The sequence below is a fragment of the Haliotis rubra genome, unplaced genomic scaffold, assembly GCF_003918875.1.
Source record: "Haliotis rubra isolate DU_JTF1 unplaced genomic scaffold, ASM391887v1 Scf707, whole genome shotgun sequence".
In the NCBI taxonomy this organism is placed as follows: Eukaryota; Metazoa; Mollusca; class Gastropoda; order Lepetellida; family Haliotidae; genus Haliotis; species Haliotis rubra.
Genome location: NW_025767421.1, coordinates 198,025 through 219,217, shown reverse-complemented (window position 1 = coordinate 219,217; position 21,193 = coordinate 198,025). Strand labels below are relative to the sequence as shown.

General features: G+C 39.3%; 1 protein-coding gene across 1 annotated transcript in view; it reads left to right on the top strand.

Moving 5' to 3' along the window:
• Positions 1-449: 449 nt before the first annotated feature.
• LOC124259020 (rho GTPase-activating protein 18-like) overlaps positions 450-21,193 on the top strand; it is a 50,968-nt gene continuing 30,224 nt past the window's right edge. Inside the window, exon 1 of the mRNA XM_046693093.1 lies at positions 450-685. The gene's annotated coding sequence lies outside the window, so the exon portion shown is untranslated. The remainder of the gene's footprint in view (positions 686-21,193) is intronic.

Below are 21,193 nucleotides of genomic sequence, written 5' to 3'. Positions count from 1 at the left end.
GTATTCAACCATGAATCTGTGTGGGCAATTACACAAACGTTGATCAATGTAGTTATGTATATATTTTAATCTTTGAATCGGATGAATTGATTCGCGAAAACATTACAGTAAGAAAGTTACTGCTATCAAAACATAAGTCACACACTTCTGTATCAAAGATAATTCTTACTTTGATCGTCTATTCTGTTTCTATGACATTAGTTTCAAGAGAAAAATATCCATACACAATCAGCTGCTGTGGTTGATAAAAATATATCTCGAAACATCGTAAGGTAAAAAATATAAACAATCATTCTGATTAACTGTTTTATAGATGCACGACCTTTGAACTTGTAATCGCTGTTCGAGGAAATGACGAGGATAAGAAGATTAATGAAAGTTCAGTTGACGGCCGGTCATTTGATGTCAAGCTGTCGCGAGGGGAGTAATATCCCACCTGAACAGGTAGATTGAGGAAGGTCGGTAACGATGTCAGTCCGGTGCTTTTGAAGTAGTGTAAGTGGTGTTTGATGTTATAACAACACTCGCATATACAATAGACAATAAGCACCTGTTCACACCTTTGATTCGGATACCTGAATAGTGTCATAGAGTTGATCCGTGCACACATTTCGAGAAGAGGATTGTTTTACCTGGCTAAACGGACAACTCCCATGCTTCTGTCCTTCGGAAGGAAATCTAACAGGTAGGTACAGTAACATGTCATTTTCCAAATATATTAAAAACCTGACAAAACTGTTTATTAGTTTTTCCAAGCTGTATGTTAGCAGTACTAGTGTGGTTATCCAACTAGCTGTGCAGCCCCTTGTCTTTAGCCAAGACAAACCTGTGATGTTTACTGTCCCGTTATAACGCGATGTTTGGAAGAGCTACGGAGTGATGGGCTGAATGTCATAAGGATGATCATCAGTATATCAACATTTGATTAGACTAATATCAAATGATTAGTCTTTAGACGGAATGTGTTTGTGAGCGATAGTTCATTGTTGACAACTTCACAACCGACGGGAACGGTATGTGAATAGGTACGCTTCTTATACAAGTGATAATTGACTAACATAGCCACTTCGTACACATATCGAGATATGCTAGTACTTTACTGTTACTCTACCATTTTTATGGTGCTTTATCAAATTTGATGTGGGGCCATATTTTCCATACAGAATCAAATAGAAGAAAACATCACATTGCTCATATTTTGAACATAGATTAGTTATGATGTTTCAGGATAGTAAGTGATCCTTTAACCAGAAAAAAACCCAAACCAAATCGAGTGTTGTAAATTATAAATACAGTTTTAATCATTATGTGAACATTTTGTACGATATTCACACATAAATATAGGTCTGTAGTCACCAGGAAGCTTTGCTTCTACTGGCTGAAGGGGACAGACATCTTTGATATGGCTCATTATAAGGACATGGGCGGTTAACTATTGACATGTGTCCCCTCATTATAGCGCACAGGCTGAATTTGGGGGTAAGTTACCCTGATATTTGTGATGGGCTAACACATCAGATATCTGGTGCTGCTTGTTCCTCTCTTCACTGAAGTGTCTCACGAATACATGATAATTGTGTTCATTATTCACCATGACCAAATTTCTGGGATTTTTTCTATTTTCATGTCTGCATTCAAGGGAGGATGTTGTGGAATAGGTAATGGTTAAGGCATGGTAAGACTCAGATGTGGAGGATGACAAAATATCATATGGGATACTCAGGTCTGTGGCATATTTCCATTCTGTATTGTTTCATGCAGTGTACAACCCTTGTATCTCGGGTGCTGGTGAGAGCCTCCTAATATGGGGACACTGTGACTCCTAATATGGGATGTTGTGGCTGAGCTGACCAGCATCCTCATACAGTGTAATGGCAGGGAGGCTGACTATGCTGTCATCCTGGCCCAGGATATTGCTGATGTGTGTAAGAACACAAACCAAATAAAAGCATATTTCCTATTTATGTGCCACTTTATGGTGAATACAACAATGAAGAAGCTTGTATGACAAACTATGATCATTATTTTCAAAATACCATTAAGCGTAAAACTGACCATTTTCAAAGATTTCAAAGTAGCAATGATAAGACTTAAGATACACTAAACAGTATTTCAGCTATATATTGGTGGCATGTAAATAACAGAATCTGTACCAGACAATCCAGGTGTTGATATTATGAACAATGCAGGGCTCCAGATAAATTTTTAACATCAGGAGTACATACTCCTTATTTGTTCAATATAGGAGTACTGGAAAACCTTAAGAGGACATTTAGAGTACTGAATGGAAATTAATGGAGTATCAGTAATCTTGTGTTTCGTTTCATGTATGCACCACAACATTGATTCTTGTGTAAACAGGTCAATGAAAAATAAAACAAGACTTTTTCAGATAAATACGTTTGTAAATTATTCTAAGACCGTACAACATTGCTGTTGTGCGTATTTGCTATGTTTTCTAAATCATTTCCTACCGTATCGTGCATATTTTTTATCTGTACATACACCGATACAGCCCTTATCTGGAGCCCTGCATTGCTTACACAGACATGGTACAATGTCTGAATCTCCCCAGATGACCAACAAGCATTGGTTGCATGAGAACAGTTCTCACCTGAACATCCCACCTGAACCAACCCTGGTAATAATGTCAGTAGCAATTATGGAGCTTTTATTATGTCATATGAATGTTCTGTCACAGTTTAGACAGCCTGCCACCAAGTCCTTTTCAGTTCAATATTTATGCAAATGGCACAAGTATATATGTCTTTCAGCTTTCCATCTATCCAGAAGGGCAATGTCCTCATGTTCAGGATTCTCACTTAATGTGAAGCACACCCTCTTCCTTCTGTGTGTTTGGTGTTTAAAGCTGCCCTCAGCAGTGTTCCTGTTGTATGACACACTAATATTCAGCCAAGTCACACAGCCTGACCACCCTATCCATTAAGTCACCTCTTACATCCAGCACAGGCTGGGGACCGATTCTAATCTTGAATCCCCATGAGGGAGACCCTTTCCTTAAACCACTATTAACCACCCAGTGGGGATTCCAGGTTAGAGTGTACCAGAACTTGTCAACTGACTAGAATGAGTTAACCATTGTTTGTCCGTCTCACAGGGGCTTGTAACACAAAAAGATGGCATCAAGGTGTATGTTGCCACTTGTGGTCTTTGCTCTATATAAAATGAAACAGGGTATAGTTTAATAGGGGTATATACAGGGAGCATTGTTGAAGTTGCCCTGAAACAATTTTGGTGTATTGACCTTGTTACAATTCTTTCCTTCTATATAGTGCTAAGACCCCTTCAGTGACAATATATGCCCTAGTGCCATCCCTGAAACACATTACTGGTATTTTTCCTTCCACCCAGCCCTTTCTGCACTGCAAAATACCTTGATGAAGCAATTGCTACTAACCGTTTCACTGAATGGATCCAGGCTGTAATAGAGAAGAGCAGGCAGACATTGTTGCTGAATATCAGTTTGATTTTCAGATGAAGGAAACAAGTCAGTTTCCCCTTATGACACCAATTGTCAAAATATGATGCTACGCTGAGCAGTGATGAGTGAGTGAGTAAAGTTTTACGCCACTTTCAGCAATATTCCAGCAATATCACGGCGGGGGACACCAGAAATGGGCTTCGCACATTGTACCCATGTTGGGAATCGAACCCGGGTCTTCGGCGTGACGAGCTAACGCTTTAACCACTAAACTACCCCACCGCCCCTGAGCAGTAATGAAATCCCAGTCTAAAACTTTGTTATATCTAGCTTGTCTCTGTGTGTCATCCTGCCCCAACTGACTGGTGTTTGTTATCGCTATGACAACTTGTTTTTCTGGTTGATGCTTGGTACATGTCATCATGATGTATCTAACCGCTGTCGACTCTTGTGTAAACCCCTTTTTACTCACTCACTTCAAATACAACACTCCTTCAGTCTGTTGGTATGACCTGCTCCAGTCAAAAGCAAATCATCATCAGATCTCTAGCAACCAGAGCAAGGTGAAAGGCTTCCTAATCATAGTATTAAAATTATACTAAACAGAGTTCCTTTAATTGTCATAGTGTATGTTATATCAATGCAAATAGGTAATAGAATATGTATGAATACAATGTTCTTGAATCCAATTGTTATTATTTTGGTGACAATTCCAGCATTCATATTTAGAAATGTGCATTCCATGGAAATCTGTCATAAAATAGGTCCTTGTTTAGGTGAGGTGAGGTGAAATTGGGTTTTACGTCGTGCTTGAGAATATTGCATGCATGTGTATGTGTATGTGCGGCTGCTTGTACTAGCCCAGACTGAAGCTGGTTTTATAGTGCTAGCCCACTGAGATACCATGCCGCAGTGAAGGATGAATACCCCACTCAGACACATTATACTGACTCTGAGCCGACCAGTCCTTGTTGTACCCATTAGTGCCGAACGCCAGGCAGGGACCAACAAGTACCATATTTTAACGTCTTTTGGTATGACGCGGTCGGGGATCGAACCCGCGACCTTCCGCTCTCTGGTCGGACGCTCTAACCCGTGACTACACCACAGAGGCGATCCCTTACTTGTTTAGAAGCAAAATTGAATCTGGTGGTCAGGCTGGGTGACTTGCCTGGATTCTGTCATTCCTGGGTGGTGTGAAATATTCCTCATATCAACCAGGGTCCATTTTTGGAAGGCTGGTAGGAGAGAGCTGGCTTCATGCTTCTGACTGAAGAATACACACAACACTGAAAACAGACAGGGTCAATCAACTTGACCAAGATCCTTGCCTAAATAGTTCTCCATACAGTGTTGAGGATTCTTTGAAAATGTGAGCTACGTTTTCAGAGAAGCATATTGGATTTCTGTATCTTGAAAACAAACGTAATGAGAGAATTTCAAATGTGAAATTGTAACCCTGATAAATCTGTGAAGTAATATTGTGGTGAATACTTTGTGCATCCTGTCGTTTCACAGCACCATGGCATTTACATCCCAAAAGGTGTACTGTCAATATTTGCTCTGAAATTTTCTCTTGCCGAGATTGAAAAATCTGAATCAAGGTGTATGTGTCTTCATATCTTTTGTATCAGAATGGTATTGTTTGAAAGTAGAATGTCTGGATTAATGAGATTGTAAACATATCAAACTATGATATTTTTACAGGTGTAAGAAATGTTTTCCCTTAGCCTTTCAGTCACTCTGAAGGTATGAAATGTTAATATCTCTTTGCAAGTATGCAATTCAGGAGGGACCAACTTTGAGTATATCATCAATTTCCTAAATATTACATAGAGCAAAGTTTTGGTCAAACATACAGAAGGTGACATGAGTGGTTTCTCATATGATAGTAGCCTATACTGGTATGCCTTATGGGACTGCTCGCAATCTTTCTTTAAAATCTTTGTAGAATAATGTTTTCTTAGCATCAAATAATTTTGTGGTGACCATAGTAACTACTTTTGAAAATACCAAGAAATTAACGTACAAAATACTAGACAGTTTCATACAACAGCAGAGGATTTGTGTACACTTCACTATAACACAGGAAACAGGTACCCTCTCACTATACCACATGTTTTGAGCTTCATCAGTAAGCTTCTTATCTGCTTACTGCTGCAGAGTCTGCTTGACCTGGGAGAAGACAGCTTCCTCTGTTCCTAGGGAACTAAACATGTCCAGCCCATCTCCATCCCAGACACACTCCCTGGCTTCATAGATAGGTTCAACCATCACTCCATTGTTCAAAATTTGGAACATAGTTTTCATAGAGAAGTCATACATGTTATTATTAGCTTGTATATGTTTGTACTTCAATCTTCAAGATATACTAGTATTTATTATTCATTGAGATGATTAACCCTGATTAAACTTTATGTGAATGAGTCAGAGGGAGAGATGTCATATTCATAAATATTATCTCTGCTGACATCATTAGACCGGAGTAGATGAGACGAAGGTGGATGCTGATGTAAGTAAGTATGCAAGTCTTAAGTGATATGTAGACAGTGTGAATTACATGTATATGTGTAACACTAGTATAATCTGTAAATATAGCAATATGCTGTAAAGTTTTTCAAAATTTGACATCAGGTCTTCATAGTTGCCCAAACTTCCATGTTCTAAGGGTCCCTCTATTTATGACTGGAAAGAAGATCTGTTGGGTATGCTGCCATGATGATCGTCAAATAAGCTTTGATCATGGTCATGGGTCATGTTTAAATACTTAAATGCAATTTTCTCAGATTTGAGCCGATATAATTATATATTGTCATTTGTCAACTAGGTTACGCCCAAAGGAATGCATTACACTAAGAGATGTGGTGCCTAGTTAAGCACAGTTCCTATTGTTCATGGTGTTAATTGTGCAGTGTAAGGGTTTTTCTACTATTGTATAACTGATATATGTCCTGGGTGTGAAGCCCATTTCTGGTATCCCCCAGATATTGTTGGAACATTGCTAAAAGCGGCGTAAAACTATACTCACTCACTCGGTCACTGTCACTCACTCACTCACTCACTCACTCACTCACTCACTCACTCACTCACTCACTCACTCACTCACTCACTCACTCACTCACTCACTCACTCACTCACTCACTCACTCACTCACTCACTCAGTGACGCAAACACCTTGTGGTGTTATTTTGGGTACCAGTAAGTGTCACAGTGATATCACCCATGTGGGTGTATCGGTGTGTGATGCTTTACATTATCATGTAGTTATCATACTGATATTCAATCTGGATGTTTGGGAATCAACAGTATATCATGTTTGGCCTGAATCTGCTGCAGAGATAGATCTCATTCTAAGTGATCTGTTGCAGTATATCATGATGACTCACTCAGGCCTTGAACACTTTCTTGTTGTTGTAAGGATGACAGTACATCAGCTTCTCTTAGTTGTAAGGATGACAGTATATCAGTTTTCCCTAGTTTTGAGGATGGCAGTTTATCGGTTTCTTCTGGTCATAAGGATCACAGTACGTCACTTTCTCCTAGTTGTGAGGATGACAGTATATAACTTTCTCCTATTTGCGAAGATGATAATGAATCTGTAATTAGTCATCCTTATTGCAATCCTTATAGCCTGTTTCCAGATTCAGAGAATCACTGAAAACTAGTAAATGTACACCTGAAAACAAACACTTTTCAACCTAATTGATGTTCAACTTGTCGTATGTGTCAACCTAACCCAATAAATGTCAATCTGATCACAGCAGAGATGGATTGATACTTGAAATATTCCTTTTCTGAAATTGGCATCAAGTTAAGTGATTCTGCAGGTCGATGATTTATCTCCATGCATTGTGCCTGCTGGCAATATCACGTTTTATCTGATTTATAATTCACCTGAAAGCCTGATGGTATTGTACCTGATGGTAACTCTTCCACCGCACTTGACCCAAAAACTGCCCAGGGCATTTTAGTATGTATGTGTTAATAGGTGCTCTTTAAGATACCAATGATGTGGGTGGTACTCAATTTGTTTAGTCTGGTGTGATATTGTGTTATCTATGAGGCAGGTGATAGAAGATATGTATCAGCCTGTCCTCTATATCTCCAGGGCTTACACTGGAGTAAATCTTCATTAACACTTTGATCCATTCCCCTGTTATTTTGATCACAAATTGACCGGCCCAGACATGTACATTAGTAACTATTTGTATATAGAAATGTCCCCACCAAAACTGGAACACACCAATGTATCCTATACAACTGGGACCCAAGATACTGTATGCTTTGAGGAGCAACTTGAGTTAGTGGAGAGAAAATGTAGTTCAATTTGAGGTTAGTAATCAAAATATTCTGTTTACCAGTAATTCGAGGAGCAGCTTGAGGTAATTTAGAGAAATGTTAATTACATTTCAGGAGCAAATGAGGTAATAGAGGAAAAGTACTGTTTAATTCGAGGAGCAGTTTGAGGTAATTCAGAGAAACTTAAGTTAAATTTCAGGAGCAATTTGAAGTAATGGAGGAACAATACTGTTTGTTTTGAGGACCAATTTGAGGTAATGCAGATAAGATCTAGTTCAATGTAAGGAGCAACTTTGAGGTAACTGGAAGGAAAATGCTGTTTGATTTGGGGAGCAATTTGAGGTAATGGAGGGAAATGACCCGGCCTGGTGTGGGTAGCATTGAGTGACATCGTGTGTGACTTTAGCTTCAAACATCCGTCAGCCGTATTCCAGCTTTATCCAAGAAGCTCAACAAATAACCTAAATCTGGAACTGGCAAACTAGTAACTGAAACTTTAGCATCAGTATAGTGATAGAACCTGACCATCAAGTCCCCATTTTCTTCAGCTCTTGCAACAAATGTGAGCTACAGAACCTTCTGTTCAGGATATCCAAGGGGTGGGGTAAATATTGAAGTAATAAAGGGAAGGTACATTTGTAGGAATGTGTGAGAAGTAGTTGTGTCTGTTAACCTCCATGCAGTATCCCAGGTATTGCTATATTGCCTCTGAGTCTGAGCATACATCTTCCTTGACCTTGGTTTCGGGATGTAAGTGTAGGGGCTATGTGTATGTAAGGGATTAGAAGACTGTTTGACCACTGCCTTGTGTGGACACTGGCCATGCTCTCTGTCCACAAGCACAGATCACCTCAGGAATGTACACTGTCTTATTCATGTCTAGAGCGGCAGTCACAAGCTAAATTTAGTTTGGAGCTTTTCTGGGTATCTGAATGAGAGCTCTTTCTAGATCAACAATATGACAGATTTAACTTTTCCATTATCATGAATAAACATAATGCAGTGTGTAGACGTAACTGCAAACTAGACTTCATTTGCTTGCCATGTCCTGCTGCAGTGATAATGTTACAATACAGATATGCTCATCCATTAAACATGTAACCACACAGCAATCATTCAGGAGTGTGAAACGTTTTGTCAATTTATGTTTTGGCCAGTAAAACCATATGCTAGTGTATTTTTACAATCAGGTGTCCGTATTATTTATGCAACAATGAAATTCACTTAATGCACTCAAAACAGCAACAAGTCTTAGCTTTTCATAGGCAAATTGTGTACAAGACAACAATTACTGCTCCCTTCTTGTCAGCCATGTTTTATCGTATAGGCCCTACACTTGTGTATTTGTCATCATTGACTTAATATTCAGTTAATGCCTTTATTACAAGGATCAATTTGTGGTCTTCACTGGCTTGAAACATTTTTGTCAACTGTTTTGAAAGTAAAATGTTTGATGTTAGCACCATCAGCAAGGACAACATGAATTTTCTTATATATCAAAATGACATGTATATATTAATTATCAATAACTGATAGATAACAAAATATGAAGTAATGGTATGTATTATATACTTAACTTGCTGATCATGACATTGCACATAACATGTAGTTGATGATGGCGAACATGGTGTCTGACAGGAAGAATACGAGTACATCATGTCTGCACTCTGCATGTTCTGATATATGAAGCCCATTTCTGGTGTCCCCCGCTGTGATGTTGCGGGAATATTGCTTAAAGCAGCGTAAAACCAAACTCAGTCAGTCTGAGGATATATTGTTGTACTAAAGAGTGGGGCGGTAGGGTAGCCTAGTGATTAAAGCTTTGGCTCGTCACGCGAAGACCCAGGTTTGATTCCCCACATGGGTACAATGTGCAAAGCCCATTGTGTGAAATTCATTGTTTCCTTGTTTGTAAGTATTTTGACAGGAAAGATAAACAATTAGATGGCACACTAAGGAAAGTAACTCAAATTTCTTACCAACCAGTTCTAATGACATGAATGAGAATCTGTCATATATAAACCATGTTTTAATTGGCTTAAACTAATATGTAAAATTCTAAAATCACTTGTCAGAAAATCATCAACAAGGCAGTAGTTTCAAGAATTAGAGACTCTTTTGTAGTTTCTAAACATACAAAGGACAGAACAAGGCATGGCATCTTTTGCAGACTCCTCCTATTTCGAAATTTGATAACAGCAAGCAAATTACATCTCTGTTGTTGATATCACTCTGGGGGAAACTTGAACTATAGGAAATGTGTAACTGAAATGTGTGTGTTAAACTCCTTTATAATACGACCAACACTGATCCCCTAGCTGATAGCAGGATCACCAAGTCCTGGATCCAGTTTTCCAAAGGACCACACTTTTTGTCAAATGACCTATCATTTTTCTTATTGTTGGGCTCACAGGGTGCTTTCTTTCTGTCAGCTGGAATGAACACTGCAATAGGGTAAGCACACATGCCATATACAGTGGAGTAACATGGATTTGGGCTTTGGTGGTAACTGATGTCTTTTTCATGTGTAATAAGAAATTATTGTCTTGTGAAGTATTGTGAGAGAAGTGCCAGAATGTTGACTGTCCTGCTGACAAATATGCCACTGTTTGAACAAACTAGGAATCATATTTAACTTGTGAAAATAGGTGGGAAACGTCAACAGCCATTTCTGAAGTCCTTACTACTAGTATCCCAGGTGTACTTCAGAAATCAAGGCCAGTGTTATGACGTGTTACAGGTGCTTGCCACATTGATAAATATACTTGTTTAAAACTTTATTATTATTCATTTTCTATTCTCTATATTTATTGAACATATAAATGCATGTTACTTGAATATCTGTGTTTTATGACATATATGTTATGCTAATATTGATATATTGAGAATTGTTAAATGTTTTACCAGTGTCCTATAAATCAGTATTTGGTTGTGTGTTAAACATGTGGTTATCTGTATATGATTAGCATGTGATACTTCAGTCAACTAACATTCTGTCTGTCTTTCTATTATTCTAATACCAAGGTTGTAACTCCCATCTTCACACAGCCCAAATACCATTTCAGTGTGCTTATGGAGGGTTACTTACTATGAAAGTACATCCTGAAATCCAGTAAGAAGAGGGAAAGTATAATATATTTTCCTGGTCATAAATTTCATTACAGTCACATCTTTGTTCAAGACTTGTTCTCAAACAAGATCTGAGGACAGCCCATTTTAGGTGACATCAGAACGACCTTTTGTGAACCTTTCCTGACAGTCCAATGATATGATTAACCAGGAGACAACATTAGCCCGTCAGGAAGTTGCTTTCTTGAGCTATATGGCACATAGTTTCAACCTGTCAGCCTTCGTTCCAGACTATGCTCTAAATATCTTGACAATGTTGATGCTTCAAACTTTGAAAAGTGAACAAGAAAGCAATGAATGTCAAATAGCTGCCCCAGACTGTATGGGAGTACTTTCCACGAGCTATGCAAACTCTTCTCCAATGTTTATCCTACGGAGGCAAGAGACACATGAAGATTTTGACAGATTCACTTGTACAACCAGTAACTGCCTTTCAGAATACCTAGTGTTAACCTGCTAGCATATGATGAGAAAAAACATTCTGACTGTCACTTTCCTGATCTGGTAAGTGACTCTGATTGACTGGAGGAAAGGTTTTTCTGTCATGTCCCATTAGGGTATTAGATATATGTTTGGGTAATATTGAGATCTGAGTTTTACCAAATTGTCTGATGATCAAAGGTTGTTTCCCCAATAATGTGTAAAGGTTGTTTCCCCAATAATGTGTAAGGGTTGTTTCCCAATAATGTGTAAGGGTTGTTCCCCAATAATGTGTAAGGGTTGTTCCCCAATAATGTGTAAGGGTTGTTCCCCAATAATGTGTAAGGGTTGTTTCCCAATAATGTGTAAGGTTGTTTCAACACATGTAAGCAATATATACCCAATAATATGTAAGGGTTGTTTCCCCAATAATGTGTAAGGGTTGTTTCCCAATAATGTGTAAGGGTTGTTTCCCCAATAATGTGTAAGGGTTGTTTCCCCAATAATGTGTAAGGGTTGTTTCCCAATAATAATGTGTAAGGGTTGTTTCCCCAATAATGTGTAAGGGTTGTTTCCCAAATAATGTTTCCCCAATAATGTGTAAGGGTTGTTTCCCCAATAATGTGTGTATGGGTTGTTTCCCCAATAATGTGTAAGGGTTGTTTCCCCAATAATGTGTAAAGGTTGTTTCCCAATAATGTGTAAAGGTTGTTTCCAAAAATAATGTGTAAGGGTTGTTTCAACCACATGTAAGCATCATATACCCAATAATGTGTAAGGGTTGTTTCAACCACATGTAAGCAACATATACCCAATAATGTATAAGGGTTGTTCCTCAATAATGTGTAAGGGTTGTTTCAACCACATGTAAGCATCATATACCCAATACTGTGTAAGGGTTGTTTTCCCCTAAATGTGAAAGGGTTGTTTCAACAACGTGTATGCACAATATACCCAATAATGTGTAAAGGTTGTTTCAACTACATGTAAGCATCATATACCCAATAATGTGTAAAGGTTGTTTCAACTACATGTAAGCATCATATACCCAATAATGTGGAAAGGTTGTTTCAACTACATGTAAGCATCATATACCCAATAATGTGTAAAGGTTGTTTCAACTACATGTAAGCATCATATACCCAATAATGTGTAAAGGTTGTTTCAACCACATGTAAGCACTATATACCCCAATAATGTGTAAAGGTTGTTTCAACCACATGTAAGCACCATATGCCCCAATAATGTGTAAGGGTTGTTTCAACCACATGTAAGCACCATATACCCCAATAATGTGTAAGGGTTGTTTCAACCACATGTAAGCAACATATACCCAATAATGTGTTGTTCCTCCAAAATGGGTTGTTTCAACCACATGTAAGCACCATATACCCAATAATGTGTAAGGGTTGTTTCAACCACATGTAAGCATCATATACCCAATAATGTGTAAGGGTTGTTTCAACCACATGTAAGCACCATATACCCAATAATGTGTAAGGGTTGTTTCCCCATGTAACCACAAACACATGTAAGCACCATATACCCAATAATGTGTAAAGGTTGTTTCAACTACATGTAAGCATCATATACCCAATAATGTGTAAGGGTTGTTTCAACCACATGTAAGCATCATATACCCAATAATGTGTAAGGGTTGTTTCAACTACATGTAAGCATCATATACCCAATAATGTGTAAAGGGTTGTTTCAACTACATGTAAGCATCATATACCCAATAATGTGTAAAATGGTTGTTTCAACCACATGTAAGCACTATATACCCCAATACCCCAATAATGTGTAAGGGTTGTTTCAACTACATGTAAGCACTATATGCCCCAATAATGTGTAAGGGTTGTTTCAACCACATGTAAGCAACATATACCCAATAATGTGTAAGGGTTGTTTCAACCACATGTAAGCAACATATACCCAATAATGTGTAAGGGTTGTTTCAACCACATATAAGCACCATATACCCCAATAATGTGTAAGGGTTGTTTCAACCACATGTAAGCAACATATACCCAATAATGTGTTTCAACCACATGTTTCATATACCATAATGTAAGGTTGTTTCAACCATGTGTAAGCAACATATACCCAATAATGTGTAAGGGTTGTTCCCCAATAATGTGTAAGGGTTGTTTGAACTAATAGTTCACTCGGTGATCTCTACGACATTATTGATGTTTGTCAGAAAGGATCAGGATTTACTTTTGAGACTGATAACATGACCCTTTATCTGCACCTTTGTTATGAGTGCACGTTATATGCTGCAATGTAATGTTGATTTACATGACTATTGGTATGTTCATATCATCTGTCAGGTCAGGGAGGTAAAATATCTGTCGAATCTTTTCCTGTCACAGTATGGACTAGCAGACATTTTACTGTGTCTGATAGTGTTGACACAGGCCATGGGTGACAACAATACACAGATCTTGAACTGTAGAATCATACCGCACCAGGCCACAGTTCAAGATATGATTTATTGATACTCTGGGGACTGAAATCAAACACAATCCTTGCGAAAGGGCCAATATTTTGAGAGATGAAAGCACATGTCTGGTGTCGGCGTGCTGGCAGCGGGCCATGTATGTTCCACAGTCATCCAACACCTTCATCCGGACAGGTGACATCTTCACTGACTGCAGATTAGCTAATGTTTGTCGGGCATCACCAGTCAACACACCAACTGAGACCTTGTGAGGTAGATACTGGCTGCTGAGACAGCTGTGCTAATTGGTACATGAAAGTATTGGGAGTTGATAGAAGCCTGATACAGGGATCACCATGACTGCTTCATGTTTTGGGGTTGGTGTAAGCGGTACTGTCATTAGGAGCATGGAATCTTATACAAAATAGGATTTTGTCCAAGAACATACTGGGAACATTTTATGAGGTTTTACAATCTGAAATATTTGTCAGCTGGATGTACTGGATTTAAAAAAATTGTGTCGTGATAAAAAGATAAAGAAATTGTCCTATTTGAGAAAATAATTTTTAACCAGTAACTTAAACAACATGCCAACACACCCAACACCCAGACCATCTCCCAGACCATCTCCATTTCTTTCTCTGAGCCATGCAAACACATTTTCAAACATTCAATGGCCAATGTTCATATATTCATAATTCAAAGAAGTCGTTTGTAGTTTGTGTTCAGATTCTTCTTCAGACTTAAGTTTGACTGTTAAGAGTGAGTGAGTTTATTTTTACGCTGCTTTTAGCAATATTCCAGCAATATCACGGCGAGGGACACCAGAAATGGGTTCAGAGTCATTGTGCCCATGTGGGGAAATTGGTCTTCAGTGTGACGAGCGAACACCTTAAAGGTAACATGCAACCAAAAAATCAAACATAATTAAAACGCAATTATCACTTATTCATGACAAATAATATACTTTGCTGATTATGAAAAAACATATAAACAAAATTATAAGTGTACAATCGCAAATCAAAAGTGCAATATTTTGTACATGGGTTTACTTCCCTCGAAACGAAGCATCTGTGTAATTACATAATGTGACAGAGACCGATCTCGGGTGCACAAGCCATAAATCAATGCGTTTTGTTATGGTGTATAGCCTGATAGGTGTTAAGTTCAAATTGCATGTTGTCAGTGATCGAAGTTGTGTATTGCATTTTTGGCATTAGCAGACAGGCAGGCAGACACATAGGTGTCAATAAGACAGACATTGAGTTTTGTCTGTGACAAAGACATATCTATATCACAGTTAGAAATTCTGTCAATGCTAAATAATGACATTGCTTTTAAATATTGAACTGAGAAAGTGACTCGGTAAGAAGAACGTGTTGTGAAATAGACAAATGAAATTATAGAAACAGTTAAATCGGTAATCTACTATCATAACATAAATATCAACAAAACAATAGAAAAATAGCTCTATACTCACATCAAAGCCTACTCCGAGTACTCAACGCCAGCGAAGGTTTTCCGTCTTGAAATGCCATCGTGTTATTTTTCAACTTTTTAAGTTGAATTTGCATTTTTGATGATATGTTACTGTAAGTCCATACCGAAAGGTATCAGAATCTGCAAAGTTGTGTTTTACGTTGCATGTGACCTTTATCCACTAGGCTATGACACTGCCCCTTGACTGTTAAGAACAATTGGTTTACACATCCACTTAGACGAAACAAATGAAAATCTATCTAAAAAACCAAACTTAAAAGCAGTCTTGTTTGTAGCACTGCTGAGTATGAAACATCATGCAAACATTACATCAAACTGTAAGACTACCATGCCTGGCTTCATTAACATAGCACCCATGACAACATATTCAGATAACTTCCAGAGGACATCAGAGGGGACTATGGGTTAGAATAGGTTCACAGCACCTTAGAGGATCTGGAGAGGTGAGGTGAGGTGATATGGGGTTTAACGTCGTGCTTGAGAATATTTCGCTCATATGACGACGTGCATGCGTGTGTATGTGTATGTGCGGCTGCTTGTACTAGCCCAGACTGAAGCTGGTTTTATAGTGCTAGCCCACTGAGATACCATGCCACAGTGAAGCATGAATACCCCACTCAGGCACATTATACTGACTCCAAGCCAACCAGTCCTTGTTGTACCCATTAATGCCGAGCGCCAGGCAGGGACCAACAAGTACCATATTTTAACGTCTCTTGTTGGTATGACGCGGTCGGGGATCGAACCCGCGACCTTCTGCTCTCCGGGCGGACGCTCTAACCACTACACCACGGAGGCGGTCTTTCTTGTAATTATTGAAATAAGATCTTCTGCATCACATTCTCTCCACGGACATGAAAACTGAAAGTTCCATTTCTGTGTTACCAATAATGAAGTTTGAGTGTACAGAAGTAGAGTTCAAGGGTGCCTGTCAACTATATGACACATCCAAATAGATGGTTATAGTATGTTTGGTATGACGCGGTCCGGGATCGAACCCGCGACCTTCCGCTCTCCGGGCGGACGCTCTAACCACTACACCACGGAGGCGGTCGGATGTGGAGAGAGACATGGTTGATTGTTTGTCACACCCTGTTGTCGTGGATTGCTGCTCATACTATAATCACTGGCTTGCCTGCTTCAGACTTATATATGTATAGGCCCCCACCATATGGCTGGAATATTGCTGACTGAGATGTGAAACATCTACATAATGTCTTGAACAATCAAGAATTAAATGAAATTCATCAATTTCAAACCTAACATTAAAACTTTTTGTGATATATTTTGAACCAAAAAAGAAAACTGATGTTGCTAGGAGAGGGAATTTCCTACTTCTGTTCAGGCAACTCAGATTCTGCAGCTTTTCTGTGTGTCTAGCATGTCTGAAGTTTCAGACTTGGCATTAGATATTAATTGTGTGCATTAACTGTTGAAGAGGAGGCATCCAGATGGAGCCATATAGCCAGAATGTTTGCATTATATATGAAAACATTCCAACTTCATTTGATCAGGCTTTTAGTAGGGAAAGACAGTATTAGCTCATTGTAGATAGGAGGTTGTGGACAGATATTCCAGTCTGTACGTAGTGCACATAGGTAGTGAAACGGTTGCCTTCGTTCATGTCAAATTCTACCAGATTTAACTCTTTCAACACCAGTCAACCAGGGGCTTTTACTACCATGACACCAAGTTCCCAGAGACTCTGACGCGATAGATGAAGCCTACGTTTATCAAGGAAAATATCAGCTTGTAAAACATTATTGCTACTACATGTCATACACCATTTGAAATGTCTAATCCTATTGTTGATAAACATCAAAGATATTTTCATCATATTATTCAAATAATAGGAAGGCGTTTCCTATTCTCGTGGTACTTACGGATATCAGCTGAAAAAATAACACAAACAATTGTTATCGTATTCATGAATGCTTGTTTTTTTTAAATAAAGGGCCTTCTTCTCTAACATCTGCATCTATCAGCTGCTAGATCCATCAGGTGAATTACCACTTGGGAGCCGGTGATAAACAATGCCATCCGCCACTGACAAAATGAGGCTTCTCCCATTCTCGCGGTATAATGAGGAAATAACGTTATGGAGTGTTTGGAAGAGCAATCCTGCCAGAAAGGGAGGTAAAAAGTTATGATATGTCCAAGTTGGTATAAACTCACCAAGATTTTGATCACTGGCAGACTTGGGCCACTTCCTTGTTACCGGTCGGCAAGGTTAACAACCGCTCGGTGTCGCGCATCACTGATTTCAGCAGAAAATGTGTTTACCGCGAGAATATGGGACAGAACTATACAACTTCAACTTAAATAAGTTAATTTTTAATGAAAATGCATGCTTACACACTTATAATGTCCAGATAAACCACGAAGGAAATGAAAACTGCGGAGATTTTTTCCATTTGTAAGATCTCATAATATCCTCTTACCTACTTCTTTTATGTTTTTATTTTTCCATAATCAGGAAATTATGATAAAAAGATTAATTGACTAATATGTATGGTCACTTATTTCCAGATAACAGTTTCTGCCCGGTAACATGACACAACATCAGAAATACCTCCATTTTTCATACTTTGTATGAACAACATGGGAGAAGATACAGTTTGGTGGCGGGTATCATTTAAAAGCTCTAAACATCAATGATATCACTGTAACCTTGCCAGGAGTATTTTCGCAGTTGTAAGAAGCGAATTTATTGGATAAAGATTCTAATTTTCCTTTCAGCTGAAAAATGACTTTCCCAAACTGTTCACTTTCTGAAATAGGACTCTTTTCAGCACATGACAGTAATCAAAGAAGACCTTTCTAGGTGCACGGGTTGTGTTTGCTTATTAAAAGTAATATGGTGGTTTGGAACCCTGGATAATGTGTAACTATATAGAACTGCAGACAATATACAACATGGACTGACGATGTTGTAATCCCAGCAAAGGAAGAGCCTGAATCCACATTTATACAGTCACTGTTCTGATTGTAAACACTGTATACACACTGCATTCACACTGTATACTCACTGCATTCACACTGTATACACGCTGCATTCACACTGTATACACGCTGCATTCACACTGTATACACGCTGCATTCACACTGTATACACGCTGCATTCACACTGTATACATGCTGCATTCACACTGTATACACGCTGCATACACACTGTATACACGCTGCATTCACACTGTATACACGCTGCATTCACACTGTATACACGCTGCATTCACACTGTATACATGCTGCATTCACACTGTATACACGCTGCATTCACACTGTATACACGCTGCATTCACACTGTATACACGCTGCATTCACACTGTATACACGCTGCATTCACACTGTATACACGCTGCATTCACACTGTATACACGCTGCATTCACACTGTACACACGCTGCATTCACACTGTACACACACTGCATTCACACTGTATACACACTGCATTCACACTGTATACACACTGCATTCACACTGAATGAGGGTGTAGCTGTTGTATGCAGATGATATTTGATGTGGCCCCTGATACTGTTTGTATGTTCCAGATGGCAGTCAGCTCTGACACAGGCTAACCTAGTTAGCTGGCTGTTGAGTGTAGGATGTAGATGGCTGTTGGATAACAGTGGGTCAGTGTGGACAGTGTGTTGACTGTGTATCAACTGTCAAGGTTGTATCTGTTGTGATCCAGGTCGACCGTCACACTGCCTTGAAACAATGCCAGGTTGACAATCACATGACCTTGAAACAATGCCAGGTTGACCTTCACATGACCTTGAAACAATGCCAGGTCGACCTACACACTGCCTTGAAACAATGCCAGGTCGACCTACACACTGCCTTAAAACAATGCCAGGTTGACAATCACATGACCTTGAAACAATGCCAGGTTGACCTTCACATGACCTTGAAACTATGCCAGGTTGACCTACACACTGCCTTGAAACAATGCCAGGTTGACCTACACACTGCCTTGAAACAATGCCAGGTTGACATCACACTGACCTTGAAACAATGCCAGGTTGACCTACACACTGACCTTGAAACAATGCCAGGCTGACCTACACACTGCCTTGAAACAATGCCAGGCTGACCTACACATTGCCTTGAAACAATGCCAGGTTGAACTACACATTGCCTTGAAACAATGCCAGGTTGAACTACACATTGCCTTGAAACAATGCCAGGCTGACCTACACACTGCCTTGAAACAATGCCAGGTTGAACTACACACTGCCTTGAAACAATGCCAGGTTGACCTACACACTGCCTTGAAACAATGCCAGGTTGAACTACACATTGCCTTGAAACAATGCCAGGTTGAACTACACACTGCCTTGAAACAATGCCAGGTTGACCTACACACTGCCTTGAAACAATGCCAGGCTGACCTACACACTGCCTTGAAACAATGCCAGGCTGACCTTCACATTGCCTTGAAACAATGCCAGGTTGAACTACACATTGCCTTGAAACAATGCCAGGTTGAACTACACATTGCCTTGAAACAATGCCAGCCAGGCCTTGAAATGATGCCAGGTTGACCTACACACTACCTTGAAACAATGCCAGGTCGACCTACACACTACCTTGAAACAATGCCAGGTCGATGTAGACATTACCTTGAAACATTGCCAGGTTGACTTACTCACTGCCTTGAAACAATGCCAGGCTGACGTACACACTGCCTTGAAACAATGCCAGGTTGACCTGCACACTGCCTTGAAACAATGCCAGGTCGACCTGCACATTGCCTTGGAACATTGCCAGGTCAACCTACACACTGCCTTGAAACAATGCCAGGTTGACCTTCACACTGCCTTGAAACATTGCAAGGTGAACCTACACACTGCCTTGAAACAATGCCAGGTCGACCTACACATTGCCTTGAAACATTGCCAGGTCGACCTGCACATTGCCTTGGAACATTGCCAGGTCGACCTACACACTGCCTTGAACATGCCAGGTTGACTTACTCATGATTGCCTTGAACCATTGCCTGATCAATTGTTAGGCACCAAGACAGAAACAGTTGGATAACATGAAGCAAATAATCTGTCATAATGCCAGATGTTAGCACTCTCAGTTAGTAATAACATCCTATTGCTTACATAATGATTATCGACATGTGTCTGACAGCCTCTATATGCCATGTTTACATAGATCGTCATATAATGAAGTATATGGATTACAGAATGTAATTATGTTTATGTACACCTAGATTTCTCCAGTCATTCCCCCCAGGTACTGGTTGTATGCTAATCTGCGAGGTAGTAGTTAGCTTTAACACTCTGTCTAGCTCATGAAACCAGGACCAGAACTTGAGTCAACACGGCAATGTGACAGCAACACCTCCAGCTAGACTAAGACAACATAAGCTTGACCAGCCATCATTTGTCAGGGACGACTGACTTGGGACTCATTTGTTTTTGCGTCATTTTCACCCCAAAATAAATGAAAATACAATGGTTCGATTGAGTGTATACAGTGCCATTGGACGGGGGATGTTGGATCAGCTTTCAGCACAAGGCAAGAAATGTGAGATTATCTCAGAGCGAAGTGGAAGTGTTGACTCTAGGTTTTATGTTGTTTGAATATGTTATAAGAACTTCACACACATTGAACTGTTTTGCAGCATATTCAGAGGGAAGAACTGATTTTTTTTGTGGAAGTGAAAATCTTATTCTCACCATCTAGATAACATGGATAGGTGAACGGTTGAAGGATGAACGAGAGATCGCATCATTGTTGTGTTGATGCATGGCCACACTCAGCAGTATTTCATTGATGTCTGTGTAAATAAGAAATAGTCTGAACCAGACACCAGACAGTTTTTAAGAAAGATTGGTTCAACTTTGTATAGCTCACTCAAGATGGACAAACTTAAATTTGGTTTAATCAGTGAAACATTTAGAGGAAGATGTCAATAGCACTTTCAGCTTCTTCATTCTATGAGGG